Below are 15,587 nucleotides of genomic sequence, written 5' to 3' on the forward strand. Positions count from 1 at the left end.
AAGGGCAGCTTAAATGTACTGTATTTTTTTCCTCCTGAAATCTGTACTGGATATCAAAACATTTTGATATGTCCCTTGGATTTGGGAGATCAAAACCACAGATTGTTTGGTGCATAACCAGTATGGTTGTCAGATACTTAACTACTAGTTTAAGCAATGTCTGAAATGAATGTTTTGCAAGCACTCTGGAAGCTTCAGAATGTGAAATAAAGTTAGATGTTACAATCACGAGCTCATGTTTTTCCTTAAAGCTAAATGTATCGACTTGCATAAAAGAACCTTTAAAGGGAAGGGTATCGCCCTTAGTTATGCAAGCTGATATAGTAGAGTGTGTGAATGAGGACTTGGTCCTTCCTCTGCTGAAGATGTTCTATGAAGTCAGAATCGGAATTTGCCATATGAGAACACCTTCCAAGGATTACAAGTGAGAACATCTCTGAGAAATAACAGTGCTTACAGATTTTAGATCTACTGGTTCCTAAGTACTTGGACTTCAGTCCGCAAAGTGTTTGAGCAAATGCTTGCTTTAAGCAGATGGGCAATCACTCTAAGGTTCGTGCTTAAATAGACTCATGCACATTTTATTGCATTAGGACCAAAGCACATTGCACAGGATCAACCCCCAAATTGAACCACGGGATTCAGGAATCATCAGGTGTTTGATATGCAAAAGATTATACTTGCTCATTGTCACAGTCTATTCTAGCCTTTTATTTAAATTTAAAGTACTGGGAAGAAGAGCTGCATTAGAAAAAAAAATATTTCTGCAGATTTCAAGATTTCAAAGCATTCACAAGCAATGAATTAAGCTTCACAATAATTTTGCGCGTAATACATTTTCACTGTGAGAGGCAGTGATTAAAAGAATCCCAGAATCACACAGGGAGTGGTAGGCAGAGCTTTGATCAGCCTCCAGATATCCTGACATCTTGTCCTGAAGTGAGCAGAGCTACTTCTCCTCCTCATAAAGAGAAACACTATTCTATTATTGTCCATGTGCACAAACCCAATTGCTCCAGTTCTGATTTCATATAGAAGACAAAACTTGACAGCTCCCTGTCTGAGAATTGTTATGTTCCAGCATATTTACAAAAGTAGCTCGTGCTGTATTTCTTGACCTTTCCCTACTGAAGAACTGCTGATCACCTTCTCAGATGGCTACTGGTTATCATACTGTAACACACGGAGCATGCAGTATCTTTGCCAAATCAAATTTTTAAAGTTCACTTGCAATTTACCATGAAGTTTTTTGAGTCATCTCAACATCCATTCTTAAGTATAAACTGAAAACTACATTTACTGGAAATATCCTCTCAGAGGTGAAATGACACATGCCAGATCCCTGACCTATAGGGATTTGATAAAATTAGGTGATGACTATGATGCAGTACAGCTTCTAAAAAAAAAAAAAAAGAAAACATTAATTGGAAATTTACCTCTGCCAAGTCCAGAGCAGATTAAGGAAAACAACAGTGATACAACTTCACAAAGCAAAGAACGGAATTCTAGAAATCAGCCTTACAAAGTGTTTTAAAACTCAGATTAAATACCTATACCTTCATTTGGGTCCCTTACTAAAGGTGAATTTTCAAAGGAGTTGAGTGCCTGGAGTTTTGACTTTGTGAGTAATTTTTTATTTACCTTTTTGAATGCTGAAAAGGATAACAAGACCCTAATCTCTTTTTTGGTGGAATATTAAGAGTGGCTACAATCGACTCCTTGTTTTTCATCCAGCTGGGCTAGCGAGTTTTGAGAAAAATACTGCAGCAGTCGACGGGTGAGCTATTGCTGCCAGCAGCTCTTTTTGAAGCACACGGGACAACAAAGGGGAGACTTTTCCAGCTTGATTTTCTGCCTCGTGCTGTAGCAGCAGCAGCAGCAGTGGCTCCACCGAGGATCTCCGGCCTCGCCGTTCATAGGTGGGGGCTGTGCATTATTCCGTGCTTTTGCCCCCAGACAGAAGTCTGGTTTGCATGTCTCGTTTCTCCATTTAACTTTTATGGAAGCTTTTGGCTCCCATCAGATTTCTGACGACGTTACTGCATGAGGGTGGCAGTGTCTGATGGGCATGGACTGGATCACGGAGCTATTTCAGTAAACATGTTTCCTGTCTGCTTTCCCGGTGACATTCTGCATCAGAGACGTGTTTTCATCTATTTAGCAGCAGAATCGAGTGATTGGGTGCTGAGGGCTGTGAAAGAGCAGTTGCACTATTTTAGAGCAAGGAGTTCTTTTAAACAAGAGTAGCTTAATCATGGAAGGGATTACGCAGAGTGATGGGACTGAGATAGCAGGAAATTGGATTTGCTGATTTAGGACATAACTGTCGGATGTGCCTATGACTAGGGACAGTATGGAAAGGCACTGGAATACAAAATTATTCATATCTAGTTCAGGGCGGACCTGCATCCATATTGATCCGCTTTATTTTATGGCAGCACCTTGATGACTACACAGAAAAGGTGATGCTGCTGTCTTGTTCCAGCTTGACAAAAGCACAAATCACAGCTGGCAGTAATGTGCATTTCTTTGGACATGTATGGAGAAGTTCCCGATGATTAGCTGTACACTGAAACGGGATGAATCTTCAGCCTCTAGGCCAACCAGTCTAAGGTTTGAGTTGAAGCACACTGGAGAGCCAAAAAGGAGCCCCTTGCTCTTTTCCTGTGCTGTATATCCTGGCGATCTTTTCAAGTTATTTTTGTAGGAGGGAAAAATTCCCTTTAAACCTTTTCTAGAGGGATTGTAATTTTTTTTTTCTCATTTAGTGCTTCTCTATTTAGTTCCATAGTAAGTTCCATCTCTCTCTCTGTGTATGATGATAAAAATACCCAGGTCTTCACTCTAACCTATTCTTTTGTTGTTCTGCCAAGTAACAGAGCAGATGACTTTGTTATCCAGAGAATCACTTTGAGGAATTGATTGGGTTGTGTGTGATAAGCTCTCCAGCACTAGTTCGCCGGCATCAAAGCACTGATTTTTCTTTTTTTTTTTTTTTTTTTTTCTGTATTCCCTTGGGCAATTGCCATGGAAAGATACAGACACCTTTTTGTCAGTGCTAAATGACAGATGTCATTTAGTAAAACTTTGAACTGCCTTGCAAAATCCTTATAACTCTACAATGCACTAATTCATGATGCAGATATTTTTGAACATTTTTTTTAACATAAACTGACTCTTGTAAAAATTCCTGCATGCTCAAAAAACATATTTTTGGGTGCTTGTATATACACTAAATAAAATCTTTCAAAGAGTCCAAATGCTTCTAGGCATCGAATCACTTCTGAAAAGGAAATTGAACATTAAATATGTTCCCACATCATTTAACCATGTTTGAAATGTATTAGCTTAAAAAAAAATCAAACTCTGTTTGAGACACCAAATTTAAGTATTTGTAAATTTTCATCTCTCCTACCAACCAAAGGAACCTGCTCTAAGCCAGAGATATCCCCAGTAAAACCAAAAATACAGAGGAGAGAAACAGGACTGAGAAAGCTTGGTGTAGGTTAAGACAGGCTTCAACTAAACCAAATAAGTTAGAGAATGGCAGATTTACCATGACTGTGCAAAGTAAGTGAAGTGTGACTGTGTTTAATGTCCTGATAGTGTTTCTGAAAGATGCCTGAAAGGGTTTCTCCTGATTCGGTCAACCCTAATCCATAACATGTCGCATGCATCTGCATGCCTTCTCACAGACATTTTATGGGTACTGAAGGCTTGATACCATCATGCACATTTAAAGGCATTTACTAGAGTCACAGAGGGTATAAATATGTGTTCCTGCTTCTTTCAAGGCACCTGTAAGACACTGAATGGTGAGGTGATTTAAAAGCTGCTTCCAATGTTGGGCGTTACAAAGATTTAAAAACCAACCGAGAATGTTTCAGGCAATCTTGTTGAGCTTGATATTGTACTTAAATTTTGAGTCATTAGTGATCAAAAACTTTTGATAATAACTGTTCATTTATCAGTACAACAGAGCAATGAATCAAAAGAAAGTAAGAAATATACTGTATTATATATTACTGTTCTTTAGGGGTAGATTTGCAAAGGGGATGTGCTAGATACACAACTGAGGGCCTTGTTACACAAGCCCAGTCCAGCAAAACAGATCGTTCCCACTTAACCCTCCAAATGGGAGGAATAGGAGAGGTGCCTGAGGACTGGAGGAAGGCTGACATCACTCTGATCTTCAAAAAAGGCAAGAAGGAGAACCCAGGGAACTACAGACCAGTTAGTCTCACCTCTGTCCCTGGGAAGGTAATGGAGCGACTCATTCTGGATGTCATCTCCAAACACGTTGAGGAACAGGAAGTTATTGGAAGTGGTCAACATGGATTTACCAAGGGTAAATCATGCTTGACCAATCTGATAGCTTTCTATGATGTTATAACTGGTTGGCTGGATGAGGGGAGAGTCGTGGATGTCATCTACCTTGACTTTAGCAAGGCTTTTGACACTGTCTCCCATGACATCCTCATTAGGAAGCTGAGGAAGTATGGGCTAGATGAGGTGACAGTGAGGTGGATTGAGAGTTGGCTGCGGGACAGAACTCAGAGGGTTGTGATCAGCGTCACAGAGTCTAGTTGGAGGCCTGTAACCAGTGGTGTCCCCCAGGGGTCAATACTTGGTCCAATTTTGTTCAATATATTCGTTAATGACCTGGATGAGGGGACAGAGTGTATCCTCAGCAAGTGTGCTGATGACACCAAACTGGGTGGGGTGGCTGACACCCCAGAGGGCCGTGCTGCCATCCAGCGTGACCTGGACAGACTGGAGAGCTGGGCAGAGAAGAACCTAATGAGGTTCAACAAAAGCAAGTGCAAGGTCCTGCACTTGGGGAGGAAGAATGCTAGGCACCAGTATAGGTTAGGGGCGGACCTGCTGAGAAGTAGCTCGGAGGAGAAGGATCTGGGGGTTGTGGTAGACAGTAAATTATCCATGGCCCAGCAATGTGCCCTTGTTGCCAAAAAGGCCAATGGAATCCTGGGCTGCATAGGGAAGAGTGTGGCCAGTAGGTCGAGGGAGGTCAGGCCACAACTGGAATACTGTGTCCAGTTTTGGGCTCCCCAGTTCAAGAGGGACAGAGAACTGCTGGACCGAGTCCAGAGAAGGGCAACTAAGATGATTAAAGGCTTGGAGCATCTGCCTTATGAGGAAAGGCTGAGAGAGCTGGGACTCTTTAGCCTGGAGAAGAGAAGGCTGAGGGGAGACCTTATTATGGCGTACAAGTATCTAAAGGGTGGGTTGAAGGAGGAAGGAGCCAGGCTCTTTTCAATGGTTCCCAGTGACAGGATGAGGGGTAATGGGCACAAGTTGGAACATAGGAAGTTCCATTCAAATACACGGAAAAACTTCTTTACGGTGAGGGTGCCAGAGCACTGGCACAGGCTGCCCAGGGAGGTTGTGGAGTCCCCTTCTCTGGAGATTTTCAAGACCCGCCTGGATGCAGTCCTGAGTAATGTGCTCTGGGCAATCCTGCTTTAGCAGAGGAGTTGGACTAGATGATCTCTAGAGGTCCCTTCCAACTCTGATAATTCTGTGATTCTGTGATTCTGTGAAATGCTCTGACTGACCACTGATGATTTAATCTATATTGCTCTCTTATTGACTGCAGTGAGATTACTCATATATTTAATAACTCCACTGAATCAGAATAGAATTCCATAAACCACATCATTCTAGTGCCTAATTTAAGAGCATAAATTATATCTGCCAAAAGACTTCTGTTCGTTGAAAGTTTCTTCACTGTGAAAACAGATGACTACTCTGTTAATCTCACCTGCCTAGTCACTCTTTGAGCATGTAAACTGTTCTGTGAGGGTGTAAGGGTGATCCTTACATCCTTATGCAGTCATACGAGGGGCTGACAATGGAGGTCGTGGTGAATCAGGTCTTGGCCATTCCTTTCAGTTACTTAATGTGAGCACAGGGTTAATGAGTCCTGTATCAGTGTTTTGTTTGAGTTTCAGCACTTCTGTTATTCCACAGAGGAGTTTTTTGCAGAATATCACATCATATCATCTCTCTGGATGGTGTTCCAAAGAAATAGGATGACAGCAAGAAAGATTAAAGAGAATTTCTTTTTCTTCTTTCTCTTCTTCTTCTTCTTCTTCTTCTTCTTCTTCTTCTTCTTCTTCTTCTTCTTCTTCTTTTTCTTCTCCTCTTCCTCCTCCTCCTCCTCCTCCTCCTCCATCTTCAAGAGTCTCATTCTGCCAAAGATCAGTTCTGGGTACCATTTGGAGGGATGTTTTATAGACGGGTTTGGAAAGCAAAGCTGAGCAAAGACAGTTCTAATGTCAGATAGCCAGTGTGGACCTGGGGGTGCTGATTGATGAGAAGCTCAACATCAGCCAACAATGTGCGATCGCAGCCCAGAAGGCCAACTGTATCCTGGGCTGCATCAAAAGAAGTGTGGTCAGCAGGTCAAAGGAGGAGATTCTGCCCCTCTACTCCACTCTCGTGAGACCCCACCTGGAATACTGCATCCAGCTCTGGAGTCCCCAACCTAAGAAGGACATGGACCTGCTGGACTGTGTCCACAGGAGAGCCACGAGGATGATCCGAGGGCTGGAGCACCTTTCCTATGAGAAGAGGCTGAAAGAGTTGGGGTTGTTCAGCCTGGAGAAGAGAAGGCTCCAGGGAAATCTTATTGCGGCCTTCCAGTACCTAAAGGGGGCCTACAGGAGAGCTGGGGAAGGACTTTTTACCAGGGCATGTAGTAATAGGACGAGGGGGAGTGGTTTTAAACTGGAAGAGGGCAGGTTTAGATTAAACATTAGGAAGAAATTTTTCACTTTGAGGGTGGTGAGGCACTGGAACAGGTTTCCCAGAGAGGTTGTTGAGGCCCCATCCCTGGAGGTGTTTAAGGCCAGGCGGGACGTGGCCTTGTGCAACCTGGTGTAGTGGGAGGTGTCCTTGCCTATGGCAGGGGGGGTTGGAACTCAATGATCTTCAAGGTCCTTTCCAACCTAAACCATTCTATGATTCTATGATTCTCTGGCTGTTGAAGCCAACATTCCAGCAATCCTGTTTGTAACCAAGACTGTCTGAAGACAAACTGTCCCCAGCAGGACATTCTCTTTCAGACTCATAAAAAGATTGTCTCTAATCTCTACTGCCTCTAGACAGCATGAGGAATTGACAAAATGTGTTGTATTCTGACAGATCCTGAGAGATCTTGCTTTGGGTTCAGCTTCATCTGGAGCTGTCTGGAGGACAGGGCAGAAAAGGGTCTGAATTGTTTTAGTGACTCCCGCCTATGGCTTATTTTCAGATTCTTAGATTTGTACATGACATGCATTGCTGAGTGGCCTTGTAACCTTTTCATTATTAGGACACTTTTATTTGGGTATCTGTTACTGTGTGCACAAACTCCGCAAGCAGAATTGTGTGCCACCTTACAAGTACACACAGTTATTTACTGGGCAGTGTACACAGTAGGTAAGTAGAACTAAAATACGACTACACTGAACATTAATAAGCTCTTCAGCTCCAAATCTGACAATCACTAAGTTTTTTCCTAGCCAGACAGCTGTTGGTGAAGTTGGGAGATGCAGCCCTTGTTGCTGCTTGGGAGAGACTGATCCTTGACCTTGCTCAATCACAGACACCTGAACCACAGGTTGGGCTGAGGATGAGCTTTCTGAGCCATAAAACTCTGGATGGAACATCATGTGTAAGGGAACAGAAGCCAAGACATGGCTAGGGATTCAGCTTCAGCTAACGTTACCCACTCTCTCAAAAAGCGTAGCTATGCTATTCAACATATTTGTTCCAAGATCTGAGAGAAGTGTAAACCTCCTTGAGTCAACTGTTCTGTTATACCTTCACTCTGAAGGCCTTTGAACCCAGTCTTCAAAATGGCCACACTCATTGAGTAATGTCATTAGACAAAGAAGTCCCCTTTTTGAACTTTTAATTGTTCTGGAAAACACGATGTGGAAATTCTCCCAGTTGAGCTGAAGCTGCTAGAAGCAACCAGAGGGCATCTCTTGAAACAAGAGCAAAGAAGAATACCTGTAACAGATGAACTTTGCTGCCATTTCCACACCCAGTGTTGTGTGACATAAGTTTCTGTCGTGACATTTTGTGATTCTATATCTATGGAATATTCTTCTATTAAACCAAAAAATGTGTCAGGTAAGACAAAAAATTATCTGTGATTTGGAGAGGTGGAATTGTACTTAAAGCTTGTACAAAATAACTACCAACTACCATGAAATAAATAAAAAAAAAGATCCTCCAGTTACATGCTGGAAGAGAATTATAGAGTTGTTTTTACTGTGCGACTATCGATATAACTGCATGATTCACCCAGAGTCACCAGCAGCAAGATTCACATCTAGATCAATAACTTATAAATTCATGCTTTGTTGCAATCTGGGTATGAAGTTTAGCAAATTTCAAGGTACCAAGGTTCATTGCTCAGGTTCAATAGTTGGCAACATTTTAATATTAACATTCAATAGAAACAAAAATACTACATTAGTTGTTGTAGCACTCGTGCTGAACATTTTGTTTGCTTCTGCAGAAAGCACTTTCATTCATCTGTCAAATAAAAAAAGCCAAACAAATAAATTGCAGAATATAATTATACACATACATGATGACAGCACACACGATGGCTATCAAAGGTGTTGCTGTGCCTATCAATCTCTTTCATCTTTGTGACTATCTTCACCTGCCAAAATCCCTTAGAATCCTAATAGTATTGGATTTATTTATGTGTACTAAATAAAGTGGAATATATTGACTGTGGTGTTACATTCACTGGAACGTTCTTAACACTTTATGTAGGATAGAAAGGATAACGAGCCATTGATGTAATGGCCAAGAAGCCAATTAAACAAGATGTAAGAGCTTATTGTTTGTTTCGATGACCTGTGGAGTTGAACTGAAAGATAACCCAGGTTGGACTGTATCTCTCTTGTCCGTGAACACTACTAAAGTTCTTCCATAACTAATATTGGAAACAGTTAAGTCCAAATTATATAATTTATTAGGGATGATAAACTAACAGGTTGATACTTTCTTCTATACGGCTTCTTCATGGAAACTAGATGTGAATACAAATTTTCAGAGCTATAATAGCATACATTAGGCTTAGAGTAGTGCTAAGAGACAGCACGTTACACTATGCCCTTTATACACATGGACAGTTTTAGAAAACCTCTCTCAGCTCTTTTTCCATGAAGACAATAGTGGTAATTACTTGAGACTGAAGCATTTTTAGCTTGTTTCTGCTGTGGCTTTTAGATGGTTGCTTTTTTCAGCTTGGTAAATAAAGAACTTGTGATGATTAGGTCAGTTCAAGGAATAGAGTTATCCTGGCATAATTAGCATCTTAAGATGTCCCTTCCAGATCAACTGACGTGAGTTTTTCTATATCTTGAGATGATACGTCTGCTTTGACAAGCTTCCAGACAGTGCAACAGTAGAAATGTTCTCTGGGGGACACAAAAAGAATGTGGCCACGTGCACAGTCTAGAACCAGGATCTTGTATTATACACAGGGAAAAGGATCCATGCAAAATCCTTTCAGCAGAGATGTTATGGTATACATCTCATGAAAGGTTCCAATCATACAGTTACAAACCTATAAATGGACTAAATTCTCTGATATGTCATGGGTTTTTTTGTAGTCAGTGTGGGAAGTAGATAGGAAGGTAAAGGGACTTTTAGCATCTCAGCTGCATCTGAAGATGTGCTCCTAGACATAAGCATCATTAATTTCTTGGAGCTTCTGATGAACTTGCAGCCAAACTCTGTGAGGAGATTGTCAACAATGAATCGGAGTAAGATAAGGTGCCCCAGGCATGTTTTCAGGCTTTCCTTCTAACTTTTGAGCACCACTGTAGCGCTGTTTTATGGGTTTCACTTTTAACAGGTAATCTGAAGGGATTCTGGAGATTATTTCCATTTTTTATTCCTTTTGTACAGGCAGAGGCAAAAGGACATCCATAAGGTATCATATAGTACAAGTGACAGGCCTGAAAGCATGGGTAAAATGTAGGGGGACAGGTTTGAAGGTTGTTCTCAATATCTGTTCAGATAATTAGATATTAGCTTAGAGAAACTTACATTTGTCAGAATATCATGAAGAATACAGTAATTTTTCAAAGGTTCACCATAGAAAATCCAGTTTTGTACAGTCAAGTCGATTTATGCACAGAAAACCTTGAAACTCTCTAAAGCAGAGTTGGCTGAAAATGGATGGGAAGCTGAGTCTGAATGCTGTGGCATCTTAAAGACATACATTCTTGACATATGCAGAAGTTATTTTAGATTTGAAGAGAAAAGGAATGGGCTGGGGCATCTGCAGGAGGAGGAACGCATTTCTGGTGACGAAAGTATCATCTGATCCTTTGCTGAAGGTGGAAGATTTTGACAGTGCTGGTAGGAACAGGACATATTTCAGATAGCTTGTTAAAAACAAAGAATACCCAACATGACAAAACCAGAAACTACCCTGCCTCCTTACAAGGTTTGTATTACTGAGTGATTTTCTGGGTTTTAAGGTGAATGGAATTATTTTAAAAAGTTAGATGAAGCATTAAAAGAATTGCTTTGAAAGAAAACCAGAAATATTAAAGCTTCTGTCAAAGCTTGTGTAGTCATGGATATTCCTGAGGAATGACTGCAGAATAGCTGTGTCTGATATTGAGAGGGGCATGGCAAAAACATCAAGCCCACGCTAACAAATGAGAAGGAATTTAGAATCATAGAATCACAGAATTGTCTAGGTTGGAAGAGATCCTTGGGATCATCGAGTCCAACCATCTACCCTACTCTACAAAGTTCTCCCCTACACCACATCCCCCAACACCACATCTAAATGTCTCTTAAACACATCCAGGGATGGTGACTCAACCACCTCCCTGGGCAGTCTATTCCAATGCCCGACCACTCTTTCTGTGAAAAATTCTTTCCTAATGTTCAGTCTAAATGTAAATCTACCCTGTTGGAGCTTGAAGCTCTAACAATTTGGGCCACACTTCTAAGACAGCTGCATAGCATGAACCAGATGGACATGAAGCAGAAGTTCAAGCGCATATCAAGCAGCATAAACACTTGGAGAACAAAGTGTTTATCCCAAACTGCTTTGGCGTCTTTGAGAGAAGCTGAGATTGCACTTTGGGGTGAGGAAGAAGGGGGTATGAAAACATAGAACTAAACTAGAAGCAATGGGAGTTTTCCTAGATAGCGTGATAGACAAAGGGAAAAGACCCTTGGGAGTACTACTGGGCTCAGTAGCTCTCCTGAATGCCTTTTGCTCATGATGGTATCCACTGGGAAGTTTTAATCAAGCATGTCTGTGTTAATGACATGTCAAGACATAATAATGCAAGGGGTGGAAGAGTGGTTGGAAGTCATGGGCATAAGCCAAATGTTTCAGTGATTTTGAAAACTGATTCTGCAAATTGTTAACCCACACAGAGTGGGCAAAGGTACCACCTGGAACAGGAGGGACTTGTGCAAGTGTTGTACATAGTAGGTGTATTTGTTAATATAATTTACTTGTTGCAGGAGTTTTCTCCTGTTAATGACTCTGTTCTGAAGATCCACACTTGTGACCTGAGAACAGGGCTCAAGACGAGTGAGAGAGGAAATGAAGGCTCTCCTGTCCCACCCACGTGACCCCCTCGCAGCCTGGGAACCAAAGAGACAAGCACTCTTCTGCTGAACGTTTCTGCTGCAGGAGGCAAGTCACTAGTTTTCAATTGCAGAATATTTGTCTGTGTTTAATTCTGTTTACCATCATATTTCTGAGTCTGCGGAACTGACTTAGGCTAAAGGTATGATAGAACGGGGACAGTGCTTTTGAAATAAAACTTATCTAAAAGAATGAACTGATGGTTTTCTCCTTATTTCTCCCGAGAAGCATTCAGAGATACATGTAAAGAGAGTGAAGCTGGCACAAGTTTTGGCAAGTGACCCCATCCATTTTTTCCCGACCAGGTGATATGGAGGGGTACGTATGTTTATGGGAGAGTGGCACCAAGCACGGCAGCAGGGTGCTGAGAGCATGAAATGGAGATTATGCTAATCATGCCATTAAAGGATTAGGGAAAGGCAGCTTATTTTATCACTTTTTATTTGTTTTACTTTTTTATTTTTTTACTCTTCATATAGTTTCTTGATATTTCTTCTCTTATCTCTTTTGTGGAAGTGCTGAATGGTAGTGCTCCATCAATCTGCTCTATAAGCTCTAAAAACTCATGGATCAATGTGATACGGCTGTGGGATCAAAGGCAGAGTTTCTGAACTCATCTACAGAATCATGATCTGTAATGCACAAGGGAGATTCTGCAGACCCAATGATTCCGTGAGGCAGACCTCATGAGTCAGTAGACGTTTCCTTTTCTGATATAATACACAAGCCCTAAAATAACTGTCTTTTATTATTTTTCTTCTTTTTTTTTTCCAAATAAAGCTATGTTTCTATTGCTGATGTAATTTCTCTTTTTAAAATACAATTACATGATAAAACTGGCAAATGCTAAGCAGGTCCTCCATGGAACTAAGCAGATTTCTCTCATCTAAGGATTTGGCTTCAAGAGTTTTTTTAGCCCATCAATTTCAGCACAGTTTTACATGCTAAAAACAGTAATCAAATCTAACTAACAAACCTAAAAACTCCCAAATCTTTTTCCTGCAGATGATGTAGCTATTTTAGGTAATGCTTGGTTTATATATACATCACACAAGTTTATATACAAATGGTGAGATAAGCTTTCAGACAAGCTTCTGCTCTTTGCTCCACCTTGTCTAATCAGTTTTCCATTCTTTCCAAATATTGCCCATTTTATGATTATGAGACATTTTTTTAAGCGGAACATTAAAGAAAATGAAGTAACCAGAAGATATTTAATAACATATAGACTAAAGACAAAAGGTCCAGTAAACGTGGAACAGCTATGCATCAGGATTCCTGCAACAGCCACTGCGAAATACTTGACTTCCCAAGAACTGCCTGTGTCTAATGATTATTCAGGAGAAGCTCCCAAGCACTATTTTTTTCCAAGTGGCTCTTTCCCAAAAGGGTGTTGTTTCTGTCAGTAGAAGACAGCAGGAGTTATCATCCAAAAAGTGTTCATCTGCCTAGATCTTAATGGACTCACTTAGGATTCCTACAGAAAAGGGGGTTTTCTCCATCTGTTTAAAAAGATTTATTTTCATTTTAATGACTTGCTTTTATCAAAATATCTGGAAATTTATGTAAGCTTCAGGAAAAACAAAAAAGTTGAAAAAGACCAGAATTTGGGTTGCCACTGCAGACCTTTCTCATTCATACCAAAACAACATCCCTCAAGGAAAATCCTCTTGAGAAATCATGGAATAGTTCGGATTGGAAGGGACCATTAAAGGTCATCTAGTCCAACTCCCCTTCAATGAAGAGGGACATCTCCAACTGGAACAGGTTGCTCAGAGCCCCGTCCAACCTCATCTTGAGTGTTTCCAGGGATGGCACATCTCCCACCTCTCTGGGCAACCTGGGCCAGTGTTTCACCCCCCTCGTTGTAAAAATTTGTTCCTGTTATGTAGTCTGAATCTTCCCTCTTTTAGTTTAAAGCCATTACCCCCTGTCCTACTGCAACAGAAGAAAGTTTATCTTGATTCAAGAGGAGGAGATGGTAAGTGCAACAGGGTGTTGAAAGGAAATGCAGACAATTATTAGTGAAATTGAAAAGTGCTTGGGACATCTGGGGTCAATTCAAAGCTCCACTGGAGATTTCCTGGGTAAAGAAGGGGAATCCACTTGATCTCCCTATGACTCAGTTTCTTGTCCATAGAATAGGGAAAGTAGATGGTATTGTAAGAATAGATACACTAAAGATTGCTCAGATCATCAAAGGGGCAATAGAGAGGGATTTTTCAGAAATACTGCCACCCCCAGAGAGGTTCTGAGACCATTTTAGCCAGCCTTACAGCACGTCACTCCCTTATTCAATGTAGTGTACTACCTGTGAAAAGGGGAACAATGTTACAGCAAACCAGATTTACCAGGTATGGTAAATAAGTCGGTATGGTATGGTATGGTATGGTATGGTATGGTATGGTATGGTATGGTATGGTATGGTATGGTATGGTATGGTATGGTAAAAAAAGTACTGATTTACCAGTGATTTTCAAATTTCTTTGGCAGTGCAGTCTATATACATTTCCTCACAGCATGCAGCCACCCATGTAGCACATACGTAGCATCTGACAACAGGCTTGTTTTTCACACATCCCTCGGATTCAGTCGGCGGCTCCCCTCCTCCCTCCCAGAGCCCGCAGCCCGCAGGACTCCTGCGAGTCCCTCCCTCTCCAGGCTGCTGAAAGGAAACTTTTCCTTTCTTCTCCGGTCCCTGCTGCCGGCTGCGTGTGGGCTTTTCCCGCAGCGGCGCCCTCGGCGGGAGCGGGAGCGGCAGCGGGACCGAGGAGCGGAGGCGCGGGCAGCCGCGGCGCTCCGGACCCCCCTCCCCGAGCCCGGCGGGGCTCTGGCCGCAGGATGCCCGGCGCCCCCCGGCCCGAGAGCCGCCTTCTCCCTCTCCCCTCGCTCGCCCCTCCAGGCCAGAGGGCTGCGCATCCGCAGCCTTCGCAGCGCCCCAGCGACGCGTCTTAACGCCAGCTGGGAGATGGGTTTCTCCTCCTCTCTTTTCTTTCAAGCACTTGAGTGAAGTCCATTGAACTTTCCCAGGCCGTGCAGGCAGCACAACGCCCATCCGCCCTAGCTGGGATATTTCTGAGGGGTGAGGGCAACGAGGTGCTATCGATGCTCATCTCGCCATTCCAGAGCAGAATTGCTTTTTCGACCTCTAGTTATGTAGTAACAAGGGGAAAATTTCCTGAAATTAGTCTACTGCAGGAACTCTGGTTTTAGTCACAGCTGTCATCCGAGAAACAAATTTCCAGGCATTTTTAATCTAATTCACTTAATTTTTATGTAACTGAATTAGAAAATGTGATTAAGCATCGCAGAATCTTCGGCATCGAGCCTGCCTAACCTTGAGTGAAACATGGAACAGAGGAGAAACTTATTAGAAGTAAGAAGAGATGGTGAAATGGTGTGTATGGATTTGGTACAATCGTTACTTACTGAGTAGGAGGATTAGAGGCAAAAAAGCTTAAGGGGAGAAAAAAAATTAAAAAAAAAAAAGAAAAAAAAGGATAATGACCTTTTCAGTTGAAATTCTTGCCGCGATTCTTCGGCAGGTATTTCAGGGCAGGCACTGAAAAGACACCGTGCGACACTGAAGAGGTGCTTGCAGAAACAGCCCTGCCCTGCCGGCCCGCCCGCGCGTCCCACCCCCACTTTCCCCATGTTTCTGTCCCTGCTGCCCACAGAGCTCTCTGAGGCAGGGACAACTCGAAGGCTCAAATCGAAGGCTCGAAACTATCTGATTCTCCCTTGCTGTGGCAGTGACTCCAGCCCAGAGGTCTGGGCTTGAGACACGTTAGCGGGAAGAGCTGTCCCCTGCCCCTTCCCGCGCACGGGGGTTTTACAGGCGCTCCAGCCGCGCTCCCTTGCGCGCCAGCGCAGCGGGGGCCGGCGCTGGGATCACCGGACCAGCGGTTACAAGCACCGACGGTGCTCGGAT

Source organism: Vanellus vanellus (assembly GCF_965231255.1).
Source record: "Vanellus vanellus genome assembly, chromosome: 3".
Classification (NCBI taxonomy): domain Eukaryota; kingdom Metazoa; phylum Chordata; class Aves; order Charadriiformes; family Charadriidae; genus Vanellus; species Vanellus vanellus.